The sequence below is a fragment of the Lathamus discolor genome, chromosome 9, assembly GCF_037157495.1.
Source record: "Lathamus discolor isolate bLatDis1 chromosome 9, bLatDis1.hap1, whole genome shotgun sequence".
Lineage (NCBI taxonomy): Eukaryota > Metazoa > Chordata > Aves > Psittaciformes > Psittacidae > Lathamus > Lathamus discolor.
Genome location: NC_088892.1, coordinates 12,035,805 through 12,054,581, shown reverse-complemented (window position 1 = coordinate 12,054,581; position 18,777 = coordinate 12,035,805). Strand labels below are relative to the sequence as shown.

Here is an 18,777-nt window from a genome sequence, read left to right as displayed (position 1 = left end):
GAAAAGCCCCCAAACCTCCTAATAGCTTTAGCACCTGCTTGTAGCAGAAGTGAGGCTTCATGGTAGAATGGGATTTTGAAATCTTTTGGTTTCGACCTATGGTTGAATACAACTACAGAACCTGGAAGTCCAGGGCAATTGGACAGAATCTGGAGAGAACACTTGTATACACAGCCTGTGAAGAACTGCTCAACATCAAGCAGATCCAAGGTTCTTGTTTCTGCTCTGGGTTTAAAGCCAAACAGCAAATACAAATAACTTGAGCACAATCAACAAATGCTTTTTAGAAAACAGAAAATGAGTAATTTCCTCAATAATGGATTGTAATTTCATATTTATAAAGCAGATACTTAATTTTCAGGTGTTTCCTGAGGTTCATCTTGAGTCACATCCCAACACACATTCAAACCAACTTTAAAAAAACATCTTATTTTTAAATTATATGAAATGCGTAACAACTCCCAAGGAGATTTCCACAATATAAGTGGAACACCCACATAACTTCTTTTTCTCCATGTAAACGGAGAGCTAGGATTAAAGTCTGAGCTCCCATGGTTTTTATGCATATAAGTATGCATTACACACGCTGTCTCAGCAGGCACTCATTATGCAGTCTGATTTGGAGAAAACTCCAGGAACAAACTTGCCAACAAAGTTTTCAAGCTGACAAGCAGGTATTCTTTATTGCGGTGCTGAGAGACACGGGGGATAGCTCCACCTAATGTGTGTCATCTTAGTTGCCACACACGCTGTCCTTTTATAGTCACTGGGCATACATACATATTCTTGAGGCTATGTATTGATTACATCATTTTCCAGAAAGCTCCCCGCATGCGTACAGAATTGTGGTGGTGGTCTCTGAGGGTCGTTTACTTCTTCCAACAATCTTCATCACTTCTGGCAGCCTTTGAAGCATGCGCAGTAGATGTTTATACCAGTTTAATTGGTTCATTAGCACCAGAGACTCCTATCCTCCTACTTACCAGTTAGTTTAGCTGTAGCCCATCCTGGACACCTGCCGTTCCCAGATACTCCTTATCCCTGTGTCCTGTTCTTCTAGATTGTTTTTCTTAAAACTATGTCAACTATAACGATTTATCTTGTGTGAGAATTCTCAGTATGTTCTCTAGCTGTACTCTATTTTTTCTCCATGTATCCTGCACCTCAGTAATTTTCCACTGCTACTGTTACAAAGCCATCAAACTTAACATTACTCAAAACTAATTCTAAAGGTTTATATATTCCATTTTGTGATTTTGTGCCCCCCTTGTCTCAAGTCACAGCAAAGGAAAAGTAAATGCTCACTGAACAAGGAAGGAGGAGGAGATTTTTCACTACTTCTGTCAGAAGGCAACAACAATTTAGCAAAAAGAGGAATTATTGCACACTTTTTTATCTGGGATTTGGCATAAAATTGTTTACTGATAACAAATAGCTAAAACAGTACTTCAGCTAAAAATTATTTCTGGAAGCTATAAGTTTCTAGAACTCCTTACCATTCAAAGAGTAACTACATAAGTATACAGATTAACCACATAATGTAAAACCTGAGTAAATTATTAATTCAAAGCTGAGACAGAAATTACAACCTGCCCTTTAATATTTTGGGGGTAAATTTTATATGTTCAATTACGCAGACATGCAGTCACTGAAAGCTATAATTAATCCAGGAGACATGGCCTAGTTCTTTACAGTACTTTTGTTCTAGGGAGGATGTAAATTAACCCATTGGTTTCAGATACCATAAACAATACAGATTATGTCAATATGAACTATGCCAAGCTTAAAATGTTACTTTTATGTTATGTTCTCCATTCTTTCTCCAAAGCCCACTAAATACATTGTCTTTAAGATGTTGCCCCAGTCAGTAGAATTATGCAGGCTATATGCATCATATATACTGCTGCATTCAACTTCAAGGTAACTGCATTTGCCTCATTCACCTTATTAGAGCAGACATGGAAAACTAATCGGTTTGCCAACAGCTATCAAGATACCTGAGCTAAACATGGCACTTGTGTGCTCATGGCTTTTCTGAAAGCTTCCACTTGCATTATCTCATTATCTGAACATCAGTTTGGGAAAGACAGAAATAAATGTGGCAGGATTCTTAAGCCTCCCAGCATTTTTGCCTGACTTCCTCTTTGTCAGGATGTGTTGTCCCTCCAACTGATATTGGTGTGGCTGAAGTCCCCCATGAGGACCAGAGCTTGTGAACAGAAGGTTGCTCTATCTGTCTACAGAGGGCCTCATCCCTCTGATGTTCCTTCCCTTCTCTGACAGATGGACCCCATCAGATTGCAAAATCAAGAAATCATCAAGATTTCATTTATTTTCCCACTTTACACTATAATGATTTCCATCCTCCTTCCAAAATCCCAGATTAAGCCAGCCGCTACAGAGGGCCTCATCCCTCTGATGTTCCTTCCCTTCTCTGACAGATGGACCCCATCAGATTGCAAAATCAAGAAATCATCAAGATTTCATTTATTTTCCCACTTTACACTATAATGATTTCCATCCTCCTTCCAAAATCCCAGATTAAGCCAGCTGCCTTGCAGTGTACCTAGTGACAGATTGGCAACAGATGAGGAAATTTGTTTGATGTGAGAAATAAAGTCAAACCCCTAATTCAAATGCTATATCTGTAATGTAAAAAAACAACATAATTTACAGCAGTGGAAATTTGGAAATCTGCTGCCAGAGCAAATAGAACACAGCCACAGCATACACTTGAGTCGCATCACAGGAATGAACCTGGAGTTTCTGCATTCCTCCTATGCAACTAATTCTTCTTGCATGTGTTCTCCAGTCCTGTAAATAAACAAATATTGACTAGTTGCTACTGAAGGTTTTCAGAAAACATTACTCCCTTTCATAATGCCATTCAGTCCATCACCTCAACTTAGTGGATTTCCTACTCCAATTACATTTTGAGGGTGCATTTTCAAGGAGTTGTACCTCTCATTTAAATCAGAAATCTCATTCTTGACAAAAATGCCTCTTATTAGCCTACAAAGAATTCTGTTTTGAAGAAATATGGACAATAAATTATATAGTTAGATAACTCCTGATCAACTAGAATTATTCAGCAATTTGTGGGTTTACATCATTTGAAAGCAGAACAATTAGGAAGAATATTTTAAAAGGCTTATTCTTTTGCAAGGAACTGAGGTAAAAAGAAACCAAACATTTGACATCTTCAGGGAAGTAGTTTAAAAAAGACATTATAGTGACTTGCTACGGTACAGACTGCACATCACACTTTGGCACATACAGGCAACCCCTACTGATATAGAAGAATGCAGTTTATCTATACGTGACGGAAGAACTTGTTTTTAAGAATGCAGACACAGATTACATACTTAAATTGATGAAGCATGTGATGTATGCCAAGGATGAAGTATACAGATTTTTTTTTCTACTAGTTTTAATCCTATCTCTAGCAGTTTTCACACATTCTTAAGCTGACCTGTAGGCATTTTGAAGGTTAAAAAACAGCGAACTTAGAGAACGCAATTATGAAGTTCAATGTGAGGAACAACATAAATCATATACTGGAAGGGCAACATTTCAATTTTGCCATAGGCAAGGCAAAAAAGCATAAAAACAACTGTGTTAAGTGGAAACCTGTTACGTTAAAAGTAAAGGTAAGAAAGAAATAGCAAGACCAAGGTTCAGACTGAAAACTACACATTTATCATACTTGTTTTCTGCAATGGCTCTCCTATTTGAGTTTTTCAACCTAAGGAATCAAAGACAAAGGCTAAAGTGATTGTGTAAGATAAAGAAGCATTTAGCAATAAGACAAAAAACTATAAACTTTGGAGGGGTGTTCTGAAAGTATGTATCTGGAAGAACAAATGCAGCCCAGCACACCACAGTGTCCACTACACTTCTTATACACTTAGTATTTCACAAATTCTTCCACTTCCATCTTAACACTACTAGAGGCTCTCAGGTGGAACTAAGACAAATATTCCTTAAGAAAAATAGCATCTGGAATTGCACTAGTGCATCAGTGAGCTGAATTCTGTTACAAAACTCCAGCTATTAAGCTTAGACTGGTATGTGGCCAGGTGTCGTGGTTTAAACCCAGCCGCACAGCCCATCCACTCACTCCCCCCTCTTCTTTCCCTCCAACTACTCCTGGAGGGATGGAGAGGAGAACCGAAAAGAATGCAACTACCACGGGTTGAGATAAGAACAGTTTAGTAACTAAGGTATAACATAAATCACTACTGCTACCACCAATGATAATAATAATAAAGGAAATAACAAGGGGAGAGAATACAACACCTCAACACCAGCCGACTGATAACTCACCCCACCCCACCCCACCCAACCGAGCACCAACTGATACCTTGTCCAACCCCGCAGTCCCTAGCCCTTCTGGATAACTCCCAGTTACATCCTGGGCATGACGTGCTGTGGTATGGAATACCTCTTTGGCTAGTTTGGGTCAGGTGTCCTGTCTCTGCTTCCTCCCAGCTTCCCCTCCTCCCTGACAGAGCATGAGACTCACAAAGTCCTTGGTCAGACTAAAACATTTGAGTGGTAACTAAAAACATCAGCGTTATCAGAGCTGTTCCCAGGCCAAAAGTCAAAACACAGCACTGCACCAGCTACCAAGAACGAGAAAAATGACTGCTACTGCTGAACCCAGGACAGTATCCACCCCTTATTCCATACATAGAATCATAGAATAGTTAGGGTTGGAAAGGACCTCAAGATCATCTAGTTCCAACCCCCCTGCCATGGACAGGGACACCTCACACTAAACCATCCCACCCAAGGCTTCATCCAACCTGGCCTTGAACACCGCCAGTGATGGAGCACTCACAACCTCCCTGGGCAACCGATTCCAGTGTCTCACCACCCTAACACGAAAGAATTTCTTCCTTATATCCAATCTACACTTCCCCTGTTTAAGTTTTAACCCGTTACCCCTTGTCCTGTCACTACAGTCCCTGACAAAGAGTCCCTCCCCAGCATCCCTATAGGCCCCCTTCAGGTACTGGAAGGCTGCTATGAGGTCTCCACGCAGCCTTCTCTTCTCCAGGCTGAACAGCCCCAACTTCCTCAGCCTGTCTTCATACGGGAGGTGCTCCAGTCCCCTGATCATCCTCGTGGCCCTCCTCTGGACTTGTTCCAGCAGTTCCATGTCCTTTTTATGTTGAGGACACCAGAACTGCACACAATGCTCCAGGTGAGGTCTCACAAGAGCAGAGCAGAGGGGCAGGATCACCTCCTTCGACCTGCTGGTCACGCTCCTTTTGATGCGGCCCAGGATACGGTTGGCTTTCTGGGCTGCGAGAGCACACTGCCGGCTCATGTTCATTTTGTCATCGACCAGCACCCCCAAGTCCTTCTCCACAGGGCCACTCTGAATCTCTTCTTTGCCCAGTCTGTAGGTGTGCCTGGGATTGCTCCGACCCAGGTGCAGGACCTTGCACTTGTCGTGGTTGAACTTCATAAGGTTGGCATCAGCCCACCTCCCAAACATGTCAAGGTCCCTCTGGATGGCATCCCTTCCCTCCAGCGTATCAACCGAACCACACAGCTTGGTGTCATCGGCAAACTTGCTGAGGGCACACACAATCCCACTGTCCATGTCAGCGATGAAGATGTTAAACAAGACCGGTCCCAACACCAATCCCTGAGGGACACCACTCGTTACTGGTCTCCAGCCGGACATCGAGCCATTGACCACAATTCTTTGTGTGCGGCTGTCCAGCCACTTCTCTGTCCACCGAGTGGTCCATCCATCAAATTGATATCTCTCTAGTTTAGAGACAAGGATGTCGTGTGGGACAGTGTCAAACGCTTTGCACAAGTCCAGGTAGATGGCGTCAACTGCTTTACCCTTATCCATCAATTCTGTAGCCCCATCATAGAAGGCCACCAAATTGGTCAGGCAGGATTTCCCCTTAGTGAAGCCATGCTGGCTGTCACCAAGCACCTTGTTGTTTTTCATGTGCCTTAGCATGCCTTCCAGGAGAATGTGCTCCAAGATTTTGCCAGGCACAGAGGTGAGACTGACTGGTCTGTAATTCCCCGGGTCTTCCATTTTCCCCTTCTTGAAAATGGCGGTTATATTTCCCTTTTTCCAGTTGTTGGGAACTTCACCTGACTGCCATGATTTTTCAAATATGATGGCCAGTGGCTTAGCAACTTCATTCGCCAGCTCCTTCAGGACCCGCGGACGGATTCCATCAGGTCCCACGGACTTGTGTGCGTTCAGATTTTGAAGATGGTCTCAAACCAGATCCTCTCCTACAGTGGGCCCAAGGTCTTCATTCTCACAGTCCTTGCATCTACTTTCTAAGAACTGGGTGGTGCAGTCAGAGCCTTTGCCAGTGAAGACCGAGGCGAAGAAGTCATTCAGAACCTCAGCCTTCTCCAAATCCTGCGTAGCCAGTTCTCCCGAAAGCTTCCTCAGAGGGCCTATTTTGTCCCTAGTCTGTTTTTTGTTTGCTACGTACCTGTAGAATCCCTTCCTATTATCCTTAACATCCCTGGCTAGGTTTAATTCTAACTGGGCCTTAGCCTTCCTAACCTGGTCCCTCACTTCCCGGACAACATCCCTGTACTCTACCCAGGCCACCTGTCCTTGCTTCCATTTTATATAAGCCTCTTTTTTCCTTTGAATTTTCCTCAGCAGCCATTCACATCATGCTCAAATCCCACATTTTCAATATACCATCACTCTTATCTCAGTGCACTCTTATCTTAGTGCATGGACCAGTCCCTATAAAGCTGCTGAGTCCATCTGGTCCATGATGTCTGGCTCCATCTCTTGTAAGTCTTTCAGAGCAGGAGAGGCTGTGTGCAGTGTTCAGACTCGTGAATAACCTGGGCAATAATGTCCATTGATAAGTCCACCCCTCGATCATGAGTCCATCTCTATGTTGCATCTCTGCCCTGATGGCCTGAAATGTCATGGGCACACCAGGCTCAAAATAATTCACTGTCCCCTTCAGCAGTTTCTGCAGCTTGTTGCTGGGGACTCCATAGAGCTGCCTTCCATCTCCAATGCTTTCAAAGCACTGGAGGGGCCCAGCAGACTAGATACTCACACTGTCCCGCACACCCTGCCACCCATGACTGTCCAGCCTTGGGGAAAATCTCTTGGTCCTCCCATATTGTCGTCTAACCCCAGATAAGAAGCAAACCTGACTCTGCTTAACTTCTGAGATCAGACAAAATGGTTGTGGCTAGAACACACCCTGTTTGTGTGCCAACATGCTGATCCCCATCACAACCAGCAGGCAGGTCCCAAGTGTACCCAAAGGCCATTCAAAACCTTCAGAACTCTCAAATGATGCTGCTGTACTTGTCACTGGGGCTGGTGTAGCTGCTGTGCTTGCCGGCTCTCCCACCACCAGCTTCTCTTTTCCTGAGTGCATGGCCAACTGTTGAATGCAAGGAGTAAGGTCCCCCTACCCCCATCAGAACTACAGGCTTTTTACTGACTGCTGTGGATGGCTTTAATTTTCTCTTGAATAGCAAACTCAAGTCTTTCTCTTACTGAGGACATAATTGCAGAATTATTTCTGGCTGCTATGCTCGCTCTTGCTAAATGCATTCCCTTCTGCACCTTTACCTCTCCTAGCGCAGTAGTAACTGTGCTACAACTGTGAAACACCTGGAGTTGGAAAGAACCTCTGGAGGTCATTTAGTCTGAACACCTTGCTTCAAACAGGCCTAAGCTGGGTTACTCAGGACCTGTCCAGGGAACCTTTGAAAGAGAAGAGAATACACAACCTCTCTGGACAACCTGTTCAGTTGTTGTGTGGAGTTTCCTGTTCTGGAGTTTTCTTAACCCACTAATCCCTCCATCCCTCCCCTCCTCTCCCCCAACCCCCACCCCCGCTCCGCCTTCTTCCCCCAGAGTTTAATAAGAACTTTCTTTGTCGCAACTTGCAATATTTGGGTGGGGTTTTTTTGTTCTTATCCTTAACAACCAGAATAATTTTCCACCTTCCTTGATTCTTCCATGTGTTAGAAGTCAGCAAAGACCTTATTATTTACAGCCGCTAACAGATGAAACTCACCCTCCTGAAAGTATGTAGTTGAACAGTTGCATCTAGTTCAAGAATACTGTTATAAAACACAGATGAGAAGTCCATATGTTTGAATTTTTACCAGATAAAACCATCAGATCAACTGTTGAAATGTACTGTATGTTAAAACTATAGTGTGTTTCATCACGTCCTTGTAGAAAGTTTTGCCAGAACCTAGCAAAATACTACTGCATGTGAATGGTCTTAAGCTTTGAGTAGTTTCACTGATCTTCAAAGGGATTACTCACATACTTAAGCATGTTATCCAGCAGTTTGATGGATCACAGCCTCAACCTAAGTCACAGTTTCAGTATAAACTTGGGCCACATAACTTGGTAAGATATTTCTTTCAGACTCTACAGCACCTAGAGCTGAATGTTGGTGTTTACATGCATAAAGACAAGGAATGTGCTTCAGAACATGGATTTGTTCTACTAGTTCTTTGCCATTATGTACATGTATTCTATATTTTAATTACATTGTAACTGTAGTAATTTGATTACGATGGATATAGAAATATACAAAATAAATTCAACTATCATTGGACTAAACAGTGTAGAGCTCACTCCTTCAGACTATTTGCAAGAATAAGTCAAGGAAGACTTGTCTTATTATGTGTAAACATATTCTGTATCTACTGTAGACAGATACCATAGATACAAAATATTCTAAAGCAAATCTATCCTAGCTCTGCAATGAAATTTTAAATTTCTAAGCGTCTAAGGACTGTCAAATGGAAAGGAGATAACAATTATTAGTTTGTTACAAGGTGATTACATAAACATTGTGGCTTTGATTAAATGCTGTGGGGAAGGAAGAATCCTGAGAAAAACAGCATCTCCTTTGTCAGTTTTATACTTCATGCTTACAGATTCAGTTATAATAGTAGTAAAACCTGGGGTTTTTCATTACTGAAAATATAGAATAGCTGTAAATCAAACATACTTGGATTCTGAGTGTGTACCTTTAGTTCTGAAAATAAAATTTATGAAAAAATTTAAATAGGAACAGTAGCTTTAGAAGCACATTTTTTGTCTATTTTTTTGTACATGGTTTAATCAAATAACATCAACAATATCAATACACAAAATTCCCAGAACTGAAAGATTTCTTCCATCGTCCACATACTCTTCATTAAAATGGTGTAAGATTTCTTATGAAATATGTTTCTTGTAGAATTTAAGTTTACAGATTGCAGGAGAACTCCTGAATTCAGGAGAAGTCCTGAATTTAGCTTACTAAAAAAAAAGGGTGTGGAACACAACATATTAAGAAAAATATACCAACAATATGTGGAACACATAATACTATGAAATCAAGACAATAGCAGTTTCCATCTCACACTACTAAACATACTTTTGTTCATGCACGCAGTTTTCCTGCAATAAGGCTGTCATATCATGAAATAGTTTGCAAGTACTAACCTTGGAAACAGAGGACACTGCAGTTTCAAATACAAATATGTGCTCTTGGTTGTAAATATCACAAGTGAAGTCATTATCAAAAGAAGGAATCTGAAAACCTTCATTTGATGAAACATAGCAAAAATTTCTGAATTATCTCACTCAAGTAGAAGAAAAATGCTTAAAAGAATTTAAATGCCTCAGAAAGTACTAAGAAAATCCATTCTTACCACTCTGAAGTGAAACTGGAAGAGAAGGGAATGCAGCATCAGCATATTATCCACTCAGTCTAGGTTGCTTTATTCACTGTGAAAGGACTAATTTCACTGCCACATTTGAAGACTGCTTTACTATATGTATTTTTACAAAGATGTAGCCTAAGTACCATCAAGTGCCTTGCACAGATTCCCACCAAAATACGAGCCCTGTTAATGCTCTGCAGGTAACTTCGCATCCATTTGCCTTCCCTAAGATGTCCTACTGGTCAGCTTCCAACATTCAGAATTTACTGCTAGTCATTTACAGAGATCAAAGGTAGCTGCATCATGCCAAAAGCGCTCTATTTTCACATCAAGGAAAACCTCTTACCAGAAGTTGTGCCTGGTAGATAAATGATCTCCTGAAAGTGCCTTATTAGTCAGTTATAAGCACTTGCCAACTTGTAATCCAGTAACTACTTTAGGTAATTTATTAAGATAATACCAAATAGATTCTTCTTCTCTTTCCATTGAAACATCGAAGTTTCTCATTTTGAATTTATATACTAAGACTTACCAATTTATGACCTGTAAATCACAGAGATGCTTTAAAATTATTTTATTGAAGTATATTTTACAAGATAACCTGGTTCAGTTTGTGAGGGAGCCAACATCAAAGTGATTTCATGTTTCCAAAGGAAGTAAAACAATTTTCATTCTTGGATGCTGCTACAAACAAAGTATGTAAAGCAAATGCTAGCAAGATGCTACAATTAAACAAATGTGAGCATGTAAATCTCAACAGGGACTTGTAGAAAACTGACAATATTTCCTTGTTGCTGCAGCTACAGCTTCTAGAAAGGCCACAATTCATCAACTGAAGGCCCCTTCAACAGAAATCTCAGCCAATAAATCTATTCAGTGTACCTTGTTTTCATACAGCATGAGACTAATGAGAGCAGTACCAGTCACTTTTGCCTTTTTTTCCCCCTGACAGACAGAAATAGCATTGGAAGCACCACTCAGACCACATGTTGGTTCCACAACTATCACCAATAAACATTGGCTTCTAAATCCCCTGGTACTAACTTGCTGGTATGAGCAGTTCCAGATCATCAGCTGGGGGCCATATGTGCAAGATGTGTTAATACTAAACAAACAGCATAGTCTGTTGAACCAGCAAGTTTTGATTACTATTACAGCTGGATTCTCATGTGCTAATTAGTTTCACAAATTCAACATTTGCACATTTCAACAGATTCCTACATCCAGCAAACAACAAAAGTCATAGAGCAATTAATCACTTTCTGTTTTCTTCACTTTTCACTACTGGACTCCTCACAGTCTTTTCTTCTTGTTTCCAGAGCAGTCTATTGTCTTTGAACAGGTTGGCTCTAATAATCTGGTAAGTAATTTTAACAATTCAATATACTTCAATAATTTCACAAAGCATTTCATGTTACAAATGAGGCACACAACTACATTGGTAGATGGCTACACATCTCTGCTTAATGAGATGTATATACAACAAGCCAAACCACTGATGGCATCACAAGGGTGTGTCACTTGAGGCAGTCAGCTCAGGCCCCCTGTGCCTGACTAAGGTGGCTCTCACCTAGGTATGCTATTGTCATCTCAGTTCCAAAGATGGGACTTCCTTAGTTGGCTAGGCACAAGGCAGAAGCCTAAAACTCAATAGTTTTGCTTGCTTGGAAATACACCTAACTGGCAAATATTGCTAAAAATAACTCAAACCAAACCAAACCAACAACAACAAAAAAAACCAAACCAAACCAAAACTTATTTGACTGAGGCACTGCATTAGGAATAAGCACCACAAGACCTCATTTTCCAAAGCCCCACGCATTCATACTTCCTTTGGTATAAAAGGCACATACAGTTCATCATCATTTCCGGGATAAAGCCACTTGTTTTATAGTGCCCCCCCTTCCATCTGTATCTTACGAAAGGACACCTCAGACAAACAGGAGGGTTGAAAATATGGTCATTAATACTTATATGACAGTTTCATAATTAAGTGTTGGAGGATATCTAAGGGCTGTGAAAGACATCACTATCACCATTGCTTCCAGCAACAGTCTGAAAGGACTCATAGGTGTGGCAACCGACAGGCACAGGATGTCTTGAACTTGGCTAATGTTCTCTTTTGGCTGGGCGAGAAACCACGGTAGGGTCAGTCCTCTTGTGATGAAGAGACAGGAAGACAAGGCAGGATGAACACATGGTGCAGGGACTCAACGAGGTCCTTTATCTGTGCAAACACAAGCACACCCCTGTCCCCAGGTTATTAAAGGGAAAGGGCCTTCCCATTCATGAGTTTCAAGATTGCATACTTTAACATGAGCTTTCCCCTGTTCAAAATTCTTAGAACCCCCAAAATGGCGCTGTATAGGAGGTCCATCCTCCGTCCAGCGATTTAAAAACTCAAAACATAACAAAATTTCACTATACTTTCTTGTGGAGTTAACCCTGAACACCCCCTTTTTTGTTTCATATATCTACTATCAATGCCTACTTTATAACACTACCCTCCTGTCAGAATCTTTCTAGCTTTCGCCTCAGCATTTTCTAGCAGCTGCTGCAAATTTGCATGCTCTAGCATCTCTTTTATACAAGTGACAAATCCATACAACACAAGGTGTAGTTTCTTATTAGCAACTGGCTAGTAAATGCAGGTTGTTTTATACACAAAATCACAGCCTCTAATAATAGCTACTTTATAAGCACACATATTCAAGTTGTTACTTTTCAGTTGCCCCCCAAGTGATGTTTTGCAATCATTTGTTTTTCTCTATCTCATTCTGCTCGGGGTATTCATGGTCAGCTCCTGTAGCTAAGGCATCGGGTTTTTCCACCAGTCTGTCGAGCTCATGGTAAGGCTTGAAAAACTTTGCGGGCAGCTGCCATGAACCTGTAGGTAGAAGGACACAAATATAGCCCCTCCCCCAGATTATCAGCTCTTCAGAAGAACACCGTTTAAAGTGTTTCCTTAAAGCAGAGGCATTCTGATGCAAAAGGAACGTGAAGCAGCTACAGAAGTAAACTGCACAGTGTTAACAATCCAGGAGTTTGCTGTGTCACTACCCGCAGTTAAAGGGCCAGGCAGGCTGGAAACACAGGAGCTGCGCTGGCTCCTTCCTTTTTCAGGTCAGCCTCATCTCGTTATTTCGTTGGTTTTTTTCTTGTTCTGCTACCCTGAAGCTGCTTGGGTGGCGGCTGATAAAGCTTGTGGTTGTGCTGCCCTTCTCGCTTTTTCAGTTGGCAGTTCTTGTTTCAACCGATCTGTCCTCCAAGTCCTGCATTCACCCCTAGGTTACTTTAAACACACTAAGCAAGGCTCCTCCCATGCGCCCAGCGTGTTGCAGGCGCTCTTTAGGCTGGGAGCCGAAGCGGACTGCAGGTTCTTTTGAACGCGGTTATCAACCAACTAAAAGGATCTCACTGCCTTTTTACGCCCTCTCTTAAACTTTTATCGAACCTGACAACAAAAAATACACAGAACACCTTCTGCCCTCAACACACACACGGGACCCCACAAGCACACTCCACATAATTACAGTATCTGAAACACAAAATCCAGACAATCATTACCCCCACTACACGGCCCCACGTAAAGAACGTGGCGCAAGGACCCTGTGAAAATTACGAGGGTAGAAAGGTCACAGTTCGCCTGATACCTCTGATAACAGCATACGAGACCTTCCCACCACGGGTCTTGATATGGCACATACACCACCGGGGAAGCACAAAATACACCTGCATCCCCCGCCCGTCTCACTTCTCCCTTTACAGCTGCCCATTTGTCATGAGGGTCTGGGCGATATAAATCAAGGTCCTTTTTCGGATCCCTAGGACCCGTATCAAAAGGATCATCCAGGCCAGCATGAGAATTATCAGTCGGCAAACCACAGGAGCAACAACAACCGATTTTTTAATCTTACGGCAGAGTCCGCCAACGAGGGCAGTGGTGAGGGAGCCGAAGGTGCCACTTCTGCACCCTGTGCTTACGAGGCAGCATGAAATCAGAAGTTAACTCGCCACAGTATCAATAAATTGGCGACAACTTCATCATTGTTTGTAGCACAGTCCCACAAATTAACACCAATTTTATCCCAAATCTCCGGGGTATAAATATTAGTAGATGGATCGAGTTTTGATGCCCAGAGGAGGACAGGTTTCAATTCATCCTTGTCAGCTTTTTTCCCACGCTGCTTAAGAATCATAGCAAAAACACCTAGAACATTTCCCTGGTCCGTTGATAAAACAGATCCCGTATCTCTCAGCCGCTTACCCCCGTCCTGCGAGAGGCAATCCGTACAGTTTGAATTTGCTTACTTTCAGCAAGCAGTTCGGCTGAGCCACGCCACCGGATCTACAATTAATTGCTTTTCATACTCCACGTGGTGGACGCCATTTTTAGCATTTCAAGACGCAGACTAAAGCTGATGCAGACACTCGACGCCTCGTTTATTGCCACCAAGCCCTTTTTCTCCCCTTTTTCGGTACTTTCCCAACCTGCACATACATATAATGTTCAATCTCATTGGCGCCTGTAAAACTCTCCAGGTAAACAGTCCAATCACAACGTTGCAGACCCTCTCACAACCCCCAAATTCTCTGGCCTCCAGCTGACATTCTGCTACAACTACATCCTGGCCCATCCTCTCCAGGATTGCTTGTTTCCCTTCCCTGTCCTTCCATGTTCCAACTCATTGCCCCAGGGTTTGTCAAGCACCAAGGCCTCAGAGCTCATTCCCAAAGTCTTTTTCATGCAAATCTTACCACCTTCACTCTCCACACATACATTCCCAGCCCTCTCAGGACTTGCCAAGCAAGCAGAAAAGGCGCCAAGTGCGGGGTGGGGCAGGAGAGAGAGGCCGCTGGTGGGACAAGGCCGCTCGCAGCTGCCTCGCTGCCGCCTCGATGGCAGGGCCGGGCTTGCCGGCACTGTGGGGGTCGCTGTGCCAAGGCAGCCGCTTCCATCACACAACGTCCCGGACGCAGGAGCAGCCCAACAGCGACGACCATCTCGCTTCAGACGGGCGCTGAAGACTCTGCGCAGGGCTTTCCGCTGGTCCTGCATCAGCCCACAAGTGGAGGAGTAGTGCTCCACTGCCAGCTCCAGGCCCGAGGGAGCTGCGCTGAGGACATCGTGCTGCTGCCTGCGCTCGCTGTGGACATTTTCTCGGGACAATAAACCAGATCCCTTTCCCCCCAGCGCTCGCCTCTGCCCGCTCCTTTTCCCTCCAGTTTGACTCCAGTTGAATCAATACAGATTCTTCAGTCAAAGGCTGTTTGCAGAAGACTTCTCTTTACACCCCAAGGACTTTGTTTGCCCCTCAAATGCCAGAGTAAGTGGAATTGCCGAATGAACAGTTGTGCAGATGACACGGCCTGGCCATAAGAAACTTTATCCTCTTCTACAGTATGTAAAAGTTCTGACTGGGCTGGGCCAGCCCTGTCGCCAGATTCTCTGGTGTTGACCAAACAGGTGGCTTTTGCTAAATGTGTATCCCAATGTTTGAAATCCCACCAGCCATTGCTCTCAGTGTAGTTTTTAACAGCCCATTGTACCCTTCAATTTTCCCAGAGGCTGGTGCATGGTAGGGGATGTGATATACCCACTCAACGCCATGCTCTCTGGCCCAACTGTCTGTAAGGCTGTTGCGGAAATGAGTCCCATTGGCTGACTCAGTTCTTTCTGGGGTGCCGTGTTGCCACAAAATCTGTTCCTCAAGGCCCAGGGTAGTGTTCCGGGCAGTGGCGTGGGGCACAGCGTATGTTTCCAGCCCTCCGGTCAGTGTTTCCATCAGACGAAATGGTCGTGGGTGAAACACACTCTGCATGCGTGCCAACATGGTTTCCCTCATCACAGTCAGCAGGGAGATGGCTGACTGTGGCATGGCATGGCATGGCTTGACACGGCCAACATCACAAAGCCAACATGACAAAGGCTCAGTGGTCCCTATGGCGATGCCAGTCACCGTTTGGGACTGGTTGGGAACAGTCACGGGACTGGGCATCTCCATGGCGACAGCCGGGACTTTGTGATGTAGGGGGGGCTCCCCGTGCCCAGACGCCATTGTGACGGGGGGGCGACCCCATGTTGACCGTGGGGTACATAAGGAGGGAGAGCCCTGGAGCGCCTCAGTCCAGAGGAGCAGCCTCCCTCAGGAGGCAGCAGTTTCCCTGGAAGCCCACGGCAGTTCAGCGTCCCAGGACGTGGAAGATGCCAATGGGTAAAGAGGCGAAGGCCCCTTCGCAGCCCGCTGAGGGCACGCCAAGCCAGCAGAGAAGGCGCCAGGTGAGGGGTGGGGCAGGAGGGAGAGGCCGGTGGCGGGACGGGGCCCCTCGCAGCTGCCTCGGAGCCGCCTCGGTGGCAAGGCCGGGCTTGCCGGCACTGTGGGGGTCGCCGTGCCAAGGCAGCCGCCTCCATCACACACCTCTTCCTGCTCCTCCTGCCCGCAGGTGGCCCACAGGCAGCCCGAGGAAGCGCCGCAGGGCAGCAGGAGCCAGGCGTCATCCCACCATGGGATCAGGCTGCCACAGGTGCGCTACCCAGAGAGGTTTCGGCCTATCGTCACCCAGCAGGCACAGGTAGGGAGCCCCAGGGAGACGGGGCCGAACGTCCTCCTGACCCCGGGAGCTGCTGACGGGCAGGCGGGAGGTGCAGGAGAGAGCAATCTGAGCCCCCCCCGGCGTGCCCCGCAGGCTGCCCGGGCATGCCGGGCGTGCTGTGGGCAGTGGCCGTGGGCTGCGGTGGCCAGGCCTCTCCCCAGCCGGCTCTGGGAGCGGGCGGCAGCTGCCTGGGGGGCTGAGCCTTGCCCTGCAGCTGGCAGGGGAGCCCAGCTGCCCGAGCTCAGCCAGCTGGGACGTGGGCACAAAGGACACAGTCGCACAGACTCTCTCCTCGGCTTCTCTTGCAGATGGGCATCCTGCAGCACCAAGCGGTGCTGCCCCGCATCAGCGAGTCAAGACAGGAGCAGACACTCCATCTGCCACTGTTGGTGAATATGGCACCGCGGCCACCACCTCGCCCAGCGAGGCCAGGCGTCCGCAGCTGCAGGCTGCCACCTGTGACACCAGCAGCCTCTGCAGCTTCTGGCAGGACCACCGTCATGACCATCAGCAGCGCAGGCACCAGCCAACGGCAGCTTCACGTGGCTGCTGCTCAGCGCCAGGCACCACTCCCTCCTGTGACAGCGGCACGAGCCTCCGCTGACTTTGACAAGCAGAAGGCACCGACACATGCATGGAGACGGGCACCTGCCCTGCAGAGCACCAAAGTAGACACAGTTCCGCAGGTGACAGCCGTGTGGAAAGAGAAGAAGCCTCTGGGCCATTCTGAAGCTTTGGTCCAGAAAACCAGCCAGAAGCGAGTGAAACATCAGGGATCAACCGAAAGCTCTCATGTGGCAATGTCGCCTGCAAGAGGTGACTCTCCTGTGAGTGCAATACCTCAGGAAAAGCACAGCAGAGCCACTGTTTTCCCGGGAGCACAGGAAGAACAAGAGGAAGCCGAATTGACGGAGATCCCTGGGACAGAAGTTGCAACACCCCACCTTGCCCGAGGAGCAGACAATGGAAATGCAGCAGCTTCTCCCTTGGCTGAGTACTTCCAGCACTCAGTGACCGAGGCACATGTGGCCGGCACCAGGGGTCCTGAGGCACTGGAGGCAGACACAGATCTTGACGTGTCTGTGGAAGTGACATGCCCGGTGTTCCTGAATCCTCTGGAGGAGCAGGACAGGAGAAGCGCAAGCTGCACCAGGCGCAGGGTGGCCAAGGAACGCCGAGCGACACGCCACTGGATAACGTACTTTCCTTTGAAGAGGGAGATCTTCCAGCAGAAAAGAGACAAGCAGCACTCCCGTCCAATGCGGAGATTGTTTCGTCAACTCATACGCAGGCTGGTGAGTGCCAAGGAGAAGAAGGGACAGAACAGGGGGGTGAGCTTCCCTCGGCTTGGGGACAGCTGCTGCGCTGCTGAGCTGCAGCACGCTCATCCCCTGCATCCCGCTTTTGTGATTACAGGAGAAACTGGGGGTCTCGATCGAGGAGGACGAGGAGAAGAAAGAGGAGAGGAAAGATGCCAGCGACGAAAGGCATCAGGAAGAGGCGACAACAGTAAACGCCTGCCCAGCTGCTGAGAAAGAGGAGCACCGCGCACCTCTCACTGCAGTAGCGCAAGAGGAGGAGGCACCAGCACCAGTGCCCCCTGACTTTGACGAGCAGGAGTCAGAAGCAGAGGCAGAGAGAAAGGCATCTGCCCTGCTCAGCCCCAGTGCTACTGAGCTGGTTCTCCAGGAAGCAGCCAGGCGCTTCGCGAGTGATGTCATTCGCAAGTCTTTGGCTGTCATCCAGGAAACGGATGAGCAGCCCCAGGAACAGGGGGACAGTGACCAAAGCCATGTGGATGCGACAGTGCCAGCAATGAGGCCAGCAGCAGTTCAGGGCACTGAGTCTCCTGTGGCTGCACAGCTTCTTGCAAAGCCCGGCACATTAAATCTCCTAACAGTGTCATGTGAGGGCGAAGAAGACGTGGCATCTCCCATGTCTGGAGAGCAACAAGAAGAGGCCAGCAACGCTGCTGTCTCCCTGGCGGAAGGCGAGAGGAAAGTCACAGCTTCACTGACAGAGATCCCTGGGGCAGAGGCTGTGACACCCCACCTTGCCCCAGGAACAGACAAAGAAGATGCCACCGCTTCTCCCTTAGCTCAGGTCTCACAACACCTAGTGACCGAGGTGTGTGTGACCGGCACCACCGACCCTGAGGCGCAGGAGGCAGGTGCCTCCCTGGCTCTGAATGTGGCAGGGAGATTCGTTGTGCTCCCCGTAACAGAGGTCCACAAGGAGAAGGTGAGTGCCAAGGACAGGATGGGACAGCACATGTGGAAGAGCCTCCCTCGGCCCGGGGACAGGTGCTGTGCTGCTGAGCTGCAGCACGCTCATCCCCTGCATCCCGCTTGTGTGATTACAGGAGGAACTGGGGGTCTTGATCGAACAGGACGAGGAGGAGGAGGAGAAAGAGGAGAGGAAAGATGCCAGCGACGAAAGGCATCAGGAAGAGGCCACAACAGTAAACGCCTG

At 46.3% G+C, this 18,777-nt stretch overlaps 1 long non-coding RNA gene across 1 annotated transcript in view; it reads right to left on the bottom strand.

Moving 5' to 3' along the window:
• Nucleotides 1–9,733, bottom strand: part of LOC136019379 (uncharacterized) — a 129,333-nt gene extending 119,600 nt beyond the window's left edge. Inside the window, exon 1 of the long non-coding RNA XR_010614857.1 lies at nt 9,700–9,733. This is a non-coding gene — a long non-coding RNA (uncharacterized LOC136019379). The remainder of the gene's footprint in view (nt 1–9,699) is intronic.
• Nucleotides 9,734–18,777: the final 9,044 nt, after the last annotated feature.